Raw genomic sequence first — 12,104 nt, forward strand, 5'->3', positions numbered from 1 at the left:
TGGTGACTTCTTTTGACTTCCCCTCCTCCCCCTTTACTTGCTTTTACTTGTCACTAACACACTATGCAGATCAGGAGATAGCCAGAAGGGGAAAGTAAACAAAATAGCACCACACCTGATCGAGTGCAGAATTACTCAAACTTTTTGCTGCTTTAATTAAAAACAGTGAATAAACAATGCAAATCTAGATCTAATAAAGTAAGAAGTAACAAGACAATTGGACAATATGTTCCATTCGTTGATGCAGTACAGTACTACTTGCCAAATAAATTACTTCTCAACTGCTGAAAAGTAGAAGGATAGAAAGCAATCTATTAAGTTGCTCAAAGATTTCATAAGAAAACAATAGCACATATGAGAAACTTTTTTTCCCTTTCTCTCTCCAAACCCTCAACTGGAAGCTCACCCCAGACCATTCTTTTGTAACCTTGTGCCTTTAACCCTGAAGCTCTTTTCCATGCAATCCAAAGTTTCACTTAAAAATGGGTTCCAATGACCTTCCCCACAAATATAAATGTTTCTTAAACTGATTGGTCTGTTTTGAATTCAAAGTTAATTTAGGATCCTCCACACCCTCTACCACTTGCACTGTGGTTTTACAATGCATGAAGGAGAACTAAGCTGGTCCTGCTGCAGTTCCTCCTCCCCAAGACCCTGTATTTCCACTTCACTCTTGCATCAGCACTGACTTTTGTCTGATAACAAAAGAGCTGGTGAAGAGAAACTGGCTAAGGGCAGAAGAAGAAAAAATATATATATATATTTGAGAGAGACTAGCTTCCTGTGTTATTATTCCTGTATAGCAGAAATGTATGTGTGGATTTGATGCTGCTGAAGTCAGGACACCATCATAATGGCACTTCTGACCACACTGGCACAAAATCTCTTCTCCCATAGCAGGAAGCAAACTCTTGTTTCCAGTTACCCTCACCCAGTTAAACAGTAACACTGAACAAAGTCTGAAATCCTAACTGAAGGCAAAGTACATTGTTTTTTAGATAACTTAAGGCTGCAGCAGGTCTAGCAATGTATAGGCTAATGGAATGTGTTAACCTGTATTGAAAGGGTTAATTTCTACCGTTGAACTTTATTAGAATTAACAGGAATTTCTGCTTTCAACTCCAAACAGTGACCCTCTTCAAAGGGAACAGAAGTACCTCTAAAAGAGAGCTACTACACTTCAGAAAAAAAATCTTCAAGATAATTTCATAGTGATGTATTTCAGTTTTACTATAAAACTGCGGATTTGCTCACTAGCCTTTCTTTAAAAAGTGTTTTTCCACCATGAATCAAGCTTGCTGCTTTCCCTGTCCTGTCACTAGTGGTGCTTTACCCAACAAGTCATAAATTTCTATGGGAACTTAATTACATTTCAGCTTCAAGTACAGGCAATAAGCAACAACATTGTCCCTGGCCAGGATGACAAGGTGCAACATCTGGCACCTCCTCACAGAAAAGCCACAGTGGCTTGAACAGGGTTTATGATAAAGGTCAGTCCCTGCAGAATTTACACACTTGATGTGATGAGTTGAGTCAATGACTGAATTTATCCTCAACCCGTTCCATGCCTGGGCAACAAACCTGAGAGTGATGTCAGTACTGGAAACTGATGGAAAATATTCATGGGCAAGATACCAGGATGAGGAAAGTAAACAAACACCCAATGCATCCCAGCTAAACCTCAAGTGCCCTGTGAAGTACATTTGAAGTATTTCAGCTAAATTCTTATTTAAAATGATTTGGCATCACCCCAACTACCTAAAATGTAAAACTAGAGACTTGAATACCTTTTCTGTATCCTGATACTGTTCCTAAAAAAACCTTCTAAATTTCATGTTATCTTATTTCTATAAATGTCTTATTCAAAACATACTAAATTGAAGCTTTTTTTTAAAAAAAAATCTTAATATATGCCTGTAGTTTTGTATTTCCCAACTACTAGCAGGTATACCCCATAACACAGAAAAATACTTGCATTCTGCTCTAAAACATGACTTGCTACATAATGTACATTTTGTTGCAATATAGTATACAATATATATTTGTTACACATATTTTATACAAAATATATTTTCCTACAGTATATTGTAACATGAAACATAAGTGCAAAATATATTTTGCTACAATATACAAGCAGATAAACCAAAATTCAGGAAATATGTGAGTCATCACTAAAAAAAAAAGAAAAAAGAAATAATTAAATCTGTCTCAGAATTTAGATATCCATACTAGAGTACATTAGAACTAAAATCACAAATATTCTGAATAAGCAGAAATTTAAGGGCTTGCTTATCTATTGAAATACAACCTTACATTTAACTTCGTATGCATGAACCAGATCCCTCTATTGAAATATATACAAGAAAACACCAGTGTTGCAAGAAACCACATATTTATTTTTTCCCTACTTGAAGTATGCTACTTCAAGGCAAATATCAAGTCTGTTGTGTAAACACCTATTATTTGTAGGCTAGTACAAACACTCTTGGCATTTTATTTGAAAAAAGCCAAGTAATTTTTTTTTACAGTAAGTATTTGGTATTGAAAAAATAAGGCTAGGAAAAATCTGATTGGGAAATCAGCTGAAGGCCAACACCTGAATTTTTCAGAACACATGCTGTAAGTTCAAAATTTCCTTTTGCCTAGCGTGGGGAGGGATGGTATGTACCAGCTGTGGGCACAGGCAGAACTGCAGCAGCATAAGGACAACTCCTGAAACACTCCCCACTCCCAGAAGACTCAGCTATAACATGTGGGAAAGTGTCAAGATCCCTTTAACCCAATTTATAGCTAATGTTGGAATAATCTAAATTAAAATTTTAAAAAAAGCTGTTGAGTCAACACAAAGTAAATTGATTCATTCCAAGTACTTTTTCACTTGCTAAGATCACATTTTAGTGGCTGTTAGCTTATTAAGATTTAATGGCTTCATCAGGGATGTAATGCTTCTCCATCCTATTTTGAGGACTTCTAAAACTGTAATTTTATATGACTGTCAATACAAACCCACGAGTTACCCTTCCTCTTTTTCAGACTTAAGATAATGATGTGGGATGTGAACATGCATGTGAACATGTGTAATAATAAATACAAGATACTGATGATTAAGTCAATCCATTCATTCACGTAAGTGTATCTGGAATATTACTAATCAGATGAGTTATCTGAATTTGCATATATAAGTTCTACTAGAGAAAACTCAGAAGCTGACAAATGCTTTAATATTCTTTTAAAAATCTATAAAGCTGTTAAAGTTCAGCAAACCCCTTAATCTAGCCAAAGCTGACTAAAATGAAACATAACCCTCCAGAAACTCAAGCAAAGCATCCTGGTTCAGATAAACTAGGCCATAAATGTCAAAGGATTTACTTGCTGTCTTCAAATCAGGAAAGCTCCATTAGACTAGAGAGCACTGACTAGAACAGGCTTTAAATTTTGTTAAGTTCAAAACTCAGTCATTTCATATTTTTAAGAAGAGCATATTAAATTTTGACCTGCAGGTACTTTAAATTTAATTAAGATTTCTTTGTCCTTCATAACTACTTGTTTATAGAAATGCAAACTGCCTGGTTCCAGCTGGCAGTGGTAGGCATAGGGAGGATGTCATTTTCCCAACTTATACTTTTTCTTCCCAACCCTTGCCTATTACAACTTCCCCCAGATAAGCAATGTGCAGACCTGTACTTCAATGGTGTACATGTAATCCTCTAAACCTTGCATAGTGTGAAAAACTTGCTTACCATCATCTCATTAATGCAAAGAAGCAATTGCCACTTCCACGTTCAGCTGCTAAAGAACTAGTTTAGGTTCAGAAGAGAACTCTAAAATGGTCAGAGTACAAAAGGCACAGTTGGGACAGAGGTCCTTGACAGCTCCATCTTCTAGACAGACCTCCAAGACAGACCTGTTTTATCAGGCTCATGATAAAAAACCCTCCCCACTCCTTACCCTGCACAACATATAATCATTACAAATACGATGTCCAAATGTTCTCAGTGTTGCAAACATGGTCCAGATGATTAGAACAGTTCTTAATTATCAGAAATTGTATCTAATTATGACTATAGTAAAAGGCTGCTGTATTCAAAACAAGCACTAACACAAAACCAAATTGCAAAGCAAAGACTGACCTTAACTGGTACCCTGGGAACCACATTGGCTAGTTAATGAGTACTACACAGCATTCAGCTTTTTGCACATTCTGTTAGTGTGTTCTGAAACTCCCATATATTAAAGAGATGTCAGGTTCACTAATTACTTTAGGAATTTAAATAAATTGCATTGCATTACAGAATTGTATACTATACAAGTCAGATGGAACCTAAAAGACCAGCTTTAGAAAGGAAGAGTTGTGTTGTAAAACATTTAGCTTCAGGTTTTATAAATGTAGGCAGAAAGAACAAGGCTTAAAAGCTTCACCTACAAATGTCTCTAGAAAGCTGAGAATAGTCTTGCACTCCAAAACATTAATATAATACAACTCCCACTCCACTGGTTGTATCAAATCATATTTGACAATTTAGTTATGATTGTTCACAATATATGGAACATTGATTCTTGTTTAGGGGACCTAGTGCGAAATTTCTTACCTTGGTCCGACTCAGTAAGCTATTCTAACTACAGGCACATGTACCAACAAGTTCCTTACCACATTTTCCTTTATGTGTCTGCAGAATGCTTACCACACTTATGTTGTTTCATGGGGGAAAACCAAAAGTCACCACACAAAACATTATTTCTTAGTCTTACAACAGAACTAAGGAGTAAGAGAGAACTCAGCTACTTTAAATGAAGTTTGGCCATGAGCTCATTTTCAGCATTCCTGCTATAGAACTGAACTTGAGCTTGACAAGAGATGTCAGTATCTAAACCCAAAAATCTCTGCCTTCCTAGAGCACCATTTCTAGATACCTAAATGCATGTCAGTATTAGAGCTGCTAAACTAACTGAAAGTCAGGATGTTACAGAACCCATTGCACAGCTGATGCTCTACCCACCTAGCCACATCCTGACAGCATGCAAATTATTCACAGATTAGTTTTACTTCAAATTTAACCAACAAGCCTGAAATTGTTTTTCCACAACCACGCTCTTGTGCGGCAAAGCCAACTCAGGACCTCTTTCCTGTCCCCATATTCCACTGTATCACCTCTTTCAGTTGTGTTGATGCAGCTGTTTGTGAGACAATACTGAAAACCAAAAATCAGCTAAGAAATGGGGTTTAGAGGCTGTGGGGGTTGGGAGGTTGGGAGGTTTTTTTAATAACCAAGTATCACTGCTCAGCCATGTCACTGACTGTTTCTGAGCATTACTCTGACTACAGTTGTACTGACATGGATGATGTGGATTTAATGAGCAACCAAAGTAGCAGCTTTCCAAATTCTGCTACCAGAGAGAAATCCTGATGTACATCAGAAGAAACCAAGAGGTGATCTAGTCCACTGTTCCCTATATAGTAAGCACCTATGCCATGACTGGCCATTGCAAATCTCCAGAGGTGGATCTTTCATCATGTTCCCCATCAAAACAGGATTCCTTACTAGTTTTAATTATTCTTCACACTTATTACTTGTTCCTAAAAGCTTTCATTCCTGAAAATACTCTGCAGATGAACTGTGATTAATGCTGCACTGAAATTTCTCTTAATCCACAGGACCTTTGCTTTGTCACACAAAACTCCTCTCTTGGGTGAGCAATTGTTAAAAGGTCTTTAAAACAACATTTAAAAGTATTAATGGTCAGAGTGTGGCATAAAATTTCTCAATACATTTTATATTCAGCCATTATGATGCCATTTCCTTGCTCTGACGGGTGATACACATCAGATGGTTGAGAGCCAATCCTGGTGGTGTTTTAGTTTAGTCTCAAGCCTTCCGTTTTTGTATGCCTTGGCTAAACATGAAAGATCTGTCTCTGAAGCAAGTTTTTTTCGGATCCCCAACTTTGCAAACTGATCTATGCACAGAGATACTTCTGAGGAGAAGCATTTAGGTCAGATCAATGTGCAGGATCTACATCTCACCCATCAATAAACTCCAAAATAGCTCAAGCAATAAAGCTGCGTATTATCTGTAACATGCAGGGTATGACATTATTGTATATTCCTGGTCTCCTAACCATGGCAAGATGCTGCACCCTCATGACAGTATCCATCACTCAAATTGCTTCAGCATGTTCTGGAAAACTCCAATCTTCCAACTAAAATTGCTGCCTTGCTAAGGTAAGGGGGAAGCTCACAGGATGCTTTGGAGATTATAAAATGGAACAAAAACTTTAGGAAGGTCTTCAGGTAAGGAGCCCCCTTCACTTGCAGAATAAAGGCTGCATACCAGGAACATGAACTAAAATGCACAAGAGAGCCATCCAAATATCCAGGCAGTGATCACAACATCGAGTTGGCAGCCTCCACATAACAACAGCATTCCAAGTCAAAAAAAAAACTAAAGTCAAATCAATCTCTACCTGCAGATCTCCCTTGTAGCACAAACTGGAATCCTAACAGCAAGTATTTTAGTTCTAAAATAAACAACTGCATATATTTACTGCTCCTAGTCCCTCCTTGATTCATACACTAGAAAAAAGGCCTCCAAGGCATTAATGAAAGGATTCATGTTGCAGTCTTACAAAAGGAAAAACTGAGTTGTTGCCAATCTGTTTTTTTAAACAAGCACCATCTTGGAAGTGCAATTAGCAGCGAAAAGTACACGTTAAGCATTTAAACAGGTTTTTCTTTGGGACCTGCCTAAGCATTTGTAAACTCTTGTTTGAGACGTCAGCTGCAGAAATTGCTCCATGTAGAAACTGTGAGTGCAGGTCCCCAAGCTTATGCCAAGACTGCCTTGTTGAGTGGACTTGTACAACCCAATTTCAATGTAAGAACATAAATTATGTCACTTAACACAATGCTAATAATCTTGCAGGGTATTGTACAATAATCACACTTCCAAATGTGAAGCACAAACACTTTAGAAGGAACAAAACAGATTAAACCCTGCAGTGACTCAGTTTGAGCAATTTATGCATAAAGCTTTCAAAAATACACCATGGAGAAGGCTAAATTTAGACTGGAATCAGTAATGTCAGTATTTTGACATGGGAAGTAGTGTAAAACCTCAATATACAGATTGAAAACCCTAGATACTTTGTATGCAACTGGGCATGGGTCAACCTGTGCCTCATGCAACCAGGACTAAAATCTGGTGGTTGGTTGGGTCTGTTGTGAATATTGTGGTGTTTTAAGGTCACCAGCAGCTTTTTAAAGCTCACCATACACAACTGTAATCTTTCAATACTGTATGTATTTCCTGAAAATAAAACCCCTATAGAAATAAGTGTCAATTCTTGTACATCCCTTCAGTTCTGAAGACTGAAAGGCATCCTCATTCCTAAAGATTCTGTGTAGCATCTTTGCTTAATGTGGCCCCATTTGAGACTAGGATATAAAGGTCAAACTGCACACACACTAGTGTACAGCCAAAAGGACATGACAAAAACAAGTAATAATAATTTAAAACTCATCGGTCTGTTAGCAAGCAGAACCAGGGCCTCTGCAACAGGGACTGCACAAGTAGATGGAAGAATTCTGGCTCACCACATGGACTCCTGGCATGGTGGTGAACCAAACAGTATGGCACAGTGCACTACAAACACTGATATTTAAGTTTTTTTGGTAATAGATTAACAGAACCATTTTTGTTTATACAGCCATGATTTCAAACATAGATTCTTTTGTTCATATTTTGGGAAAGAATTTTTAGTTTGCTCAGTCTTGGAACCATTTTAAAGACAGCGGTTTCCATCACAAACATTGCACTTGGTTAAAAGGTCTTCCTAGTACCTAGTACAACCCTATCTTGAAAAGGTACTGTGGTCATTCAGTTTGTGACCCTTCATAACATGCTCTCAAGTCTTCATGTATAAAATGTCAGATGTATTTACCTGCCCAGGCAGTATTACAGTTTCATCTATCTTTGTATTTCAGTTCTTCCTCTAAAATTCAAGCACAACAAACAGCCTGAACATGAGACTGTATTCAGAGTTCAACTTCAGAATGCAAACAGAAAAGAGATGCATGGCAGGATCCTTTTTAAACAGGGGCTGATCCAAGTGATTCAGGTGAAAAGTGAACAAAGAGTTAATCCAAATGCGAAGGGCTCCATTTCAGTAATAGCATGAATAAACCCCCACAGAAGGCTCCATTGCTAGCAGCAAACTCCACAGAGTCCAGATGAACCAGCAGGAAGAACAGAGGGCGGATAATCCTGTAAAATTACCCCAGTGGAAATGTTGATAAATTCCCAATTACGAGACCTGCTCTAGAATGAAAAAAAACGCAAGATACAATACAATTACCAGTCAACACTTGCACATCTTTGTATTTAAGCCAGACAAATACCACAGGTATTTCTTAATCCCTTGGATTTTGAATTAGTTACCCACTGTGGTGAAATCTAGATTATGAAAAAAAAGCCCCAGAAATCAAATGAAAAAACAGGCAATCTGCAACTCTAGTTACAAAGCAAATACCCATCCATGAAGTTCTATTTTCAGTAATACAATTTGCTATGCATTTGTAGAAATACAGATGGCTGTATTAAAAAACAAACAAACAAAAAAACAAAAAGCAAAATAAACGAAAACTAAAAACCAACAAAACCTTCAGCTTACTGCATTTGTTTTGAATATACTTCTTATACTACACAAAGCAAAGTAGAACAGAATCAGGTTAGAGAAGATCTCTAAGATCATCGAGTCCAACCTAGGACTACAACCTAGTAGGTCTCCCATGAATTTTTAATGTTCGTGGAAAAATTGCTGATAAAATATGTGTTCACCATAGATACCAAGACAGAGACAGGTGCATTAAGTATCTCCTTTTTTAAGCCTTGTCTAATCCCAGGCTTATCGTTCTCCATAAAATTCTGGAGGAGGAAAGCCTGTCCTGTGAGCCCCAAGACGGAGCGGAGGGTGCGGGAGCTGCCCACCGCCCGCTCCCCCGCACGATGCGGCTACGCAGGCAGCCCAGGCGCTCATTCCCCGTGCCCCAGCCGAGGCAGCGACCCCGTTCGGACACGGAAGGACGGACGGACCGCTACGATCCCGATCGCAGCCCCAGCACCCCCCGCCCCAATTCCCTCTGTTTATCCCTGCATGCGCCTGTCCCGCGGCCTCCCGCGCCCGCCCCCCGCGCCTCCCCATTGGCCGCCGCCGCTGCCACTCACGGCCCCCGCGGCCCCTCATTGGCGGCCGCCGCTGCCACTCAGGGCCACCGCCCGCCCCGCCGCTCCCTCCGCCGGAACGAGCGAGCGGCGCTCCGGCCCCGGCGCCAGCGCGGCCGCGGCTCCCGCTGCCGGCGGGGCGGGGAGGGACGGGAGGGCGGGCGGCTGCCGCGGCTCCTTCCGGAGCAGCCGAAGCGCTCCGCTGACAGGCAGCGCTGCCGCCCCTCGCTGCGCGCCCAGCCAGGCGGATCGGCCTCCGGGGAGGCAGCGGCGCGGGGCGCCGTGCGCGGAGGGTGGACGGGCAATTCCCCCGATTGATGTCATTTCCCTCGGCCTTTTGTTTAATTATTTTAAACTCAAATTGCACGGTGAGGAAAAAATAAAAAATAAAAAAAACCAACAAAGACAACAAAACCTACCAGCACCAATAATAACAACAGCAACGAAAAAAAAAACAACCAACCGAAACCCAACAAAAACAACAAACCGAAAATACACAACAACTTCAGGCTTCCAGATGCCATTATACTAATTTATCTTAATTGCTTCTCCGATGCAAACAGAGCCGGGCTCCTGCGCGGCGCCGCCCGGCCCGGCTCCCTCCCAGCCTCGTTCCCTGCCTCCCGCTCGCCGGTGGGCGCTCGCGGGGCTCGGCCCGGGGGTGCGGAGCCCCCTCCCCGCCGCCCCCGCTCCCAAAGCCGCCGTTCCCCGCCGCCTCCCCGGGCGCGGAGCCTCTCCCGGCCGTCCCCGCAGCAGCGGCTGCCCAGGCCCAGCACAGCCCCCCCGGAATCCCCCCGCGCCCAGAGGGGCCTCGGCCCCCCCTGACACCTCCGAACGACGCGGCGCGGGGGCTGCTCCCCGCCGAGCCCGGGGGTCCCCCCTGGCCGTGCTACCGCCGGTCCCCCCCCTCTCCTCAGCGCACTCCCCCCGCAGCGCTGCCCCCCCCGGGCAGAGCCCCCCGCTCCGGGTCGGGCGTCGGGGCCGCCCCTACCTGTGGCTGCAGCATCCCCGTCCCCCCGCCGCCCTCGCTCCGCCGCCTGCCTGGCTCTTTGTTTCCTGCCGCGGGCCGGACGGGAGAGCGGCTCCCCCCCGCCTCCTCCTCACACTCATTGAAAGCAAACAAGCATCATGGCGGCGCTGGCGGCGGCGGCGGCTGCGGGCGGGCCGGCCCCCCTCCTCCTCCTCCGCCTCCTTCTCCTCCTCCTCCTCCTCCTCCTCCTTCCTCTCCTCCTCCTCCTCCTCCGCTCCGCTCCGATCTCCGCCCCACCTGCCCAGGCCGCCCGCACTGCGCGCACGCTCCGCGGCCGCGGAGGGAGCCGGGGAGGGGGCGGCAGGGCCGGGGGGGCCGCGGGGGGATGCGGAGGGAGGAGTTTGGAGCGTGTTTGAGGGTACGGCCGCAGGAACGCGGCGGGGGAAAACTGGGGGAAAGTAACCAGTGGGCTGCGGTGTAAAGCTCGAAAGCCGTGCAGATGCTCTGTGGCAGGGAAGGGGTTCCTAGCAGGAGCCCAAGGAAGGCGAATGGGAATAGTTACTTGTTTGGAAAAGAACTTTTAAATTCGCCTGCAAAAGCCCAAGTGGGGAGCTCAGCTGTGAAGCGGATGAGCTCAGATATGGTGCAGGTGATAGGCCAGACACCTTCTTGAAAACAGAACATTTCTTCTATGTCCGTGTCTTTAATGGTAAACCAGTCCCTCGGATCCTTCACTGTGACATGCTCAGGAACAATGTTTACTGTGAAATGTCCCCCAGAATCACCAGCAGCACCTTTCTGAAATTCCGATTGCAGCTAACGTAATTTTCTTCATGAGCTGATAATTGGGTGCAAACCAAGATATTTAGAAAAATTAAGTACATTCTCATTAAATATTATTACTACTGTCGCTGTACAACAAGAGTTCATGATGAGAGATGCCAAGTGAAATGATGGTGGGGAAGTGCCATTCATGGTGTAGTATTAGCAAAGGTCCTAAATAATGACTTCCAAATTAAAGATTTTGTCAGTTTTTTCAGAGAGCTGAAATGCTGAAGCATTGATGATGCTGCAGCAAATGAGCACTTGGTACACACCATTTCATCCAAGGGAATAGTGAAGACAAAGACACTGTCCCAGATACAGAACCCTGTTTCTGATCCAGGAAAGCTGAATAGGAATTGAGGCCTCCATTTAGGTATAACTGGATATGTATCTGGAAATAAATGGCACTTACACTGTTGTGCAGCGAGACATCCTCTTTTAACATAATGTGAAAGAGGATGGTACCAGGTCCAGCTTCTGAGGAACACCACTGCCATCCATCAAGGCCAGCACTTTGAAAAACATGACCTTGGCATGCTGCGGACCAAACCTGCTCACAGAATGTCCTCCCTAGAAAGGTTGACACTTGGGTGGAAATAATCCTGCTATACTTCAGATTTCTGTTCAGCCTTATCATATCATATATCTGAAATGCTCTTGGATGATAAACTATCTCCTCTCCACATGGTGCAGTCCTGTGCTAAGATATCCGAGCCTGCTCCATTACGGATGTGCACGGGCTGTGGCAGAATGCCGTATCTGCTTCCCCGTGTTGGCTGGCTCTGGAGAGCTGACAGTCATTCAGAGCTAACTCGAGTAGCTCTGCATGTCATTCTCCTGCACTGCATGTCTTTTCTTTCCGATAAGCAGCTGTCCTACACATTCTTCAGTTAATACTTTCTGGGTCAGATATGGCCTCAATAGACTATATCGTTTTGCCCAGAGCTAATTCTCCAAAAGCAGTAGGAAAGTCTTTGAATTCATTGCAGGATTTTCCAGGAATTGCTGCTCAGCAAAGAAAATTCAGTTGATCATAAGTATCTCAAAAAATGCTTGCAAGGAACCTTCATTCCTCAGGGATGGATGCTGGG

General features: G+C 43.0%; 1 protein-coding gene across 2 annotated transcripts in view; it reads right to left on the reverse strand.

The window, feature by feature from the left end:
- Positions 1 to 10,392, reverse strand: part of CNOT6 (CCR4-NOT transcription complex subunit 6) — a 32,832-nt gene extending 22,440 nt beyond the window's left edge. For both annotated transcript variants that reach the window (XM_058848649.1, XM_058848648.1), the window contains exon 1: positions 10,210 to 10,392. The gene's annotated coding sequence lies outside the window, so the exon portion shown is untranslated. The remainder of the gene's footprint in view (positions 1 to 10,209) is intronic.
- Between the last annotated feature and the right edge of the window lie 1,712 nt (positions 10,393 to 12,104).

The sequence above is a fragment of the Poecile atricapillus genome, chromosome 13 (assembly GCF_030490865.1).
Source record: "Poecile atricapillus isolate bPoeAtr1 chromosome 13, bPoeAtr1.hap1, whole genome shotgun sequence".
Taxonomy (NCBI): domain Eukaryota; kingdom Metazoa; phylum Chordata; class Aves; order Passeriformes; family Paridae; genus Poecile; species Poecile atricapillus.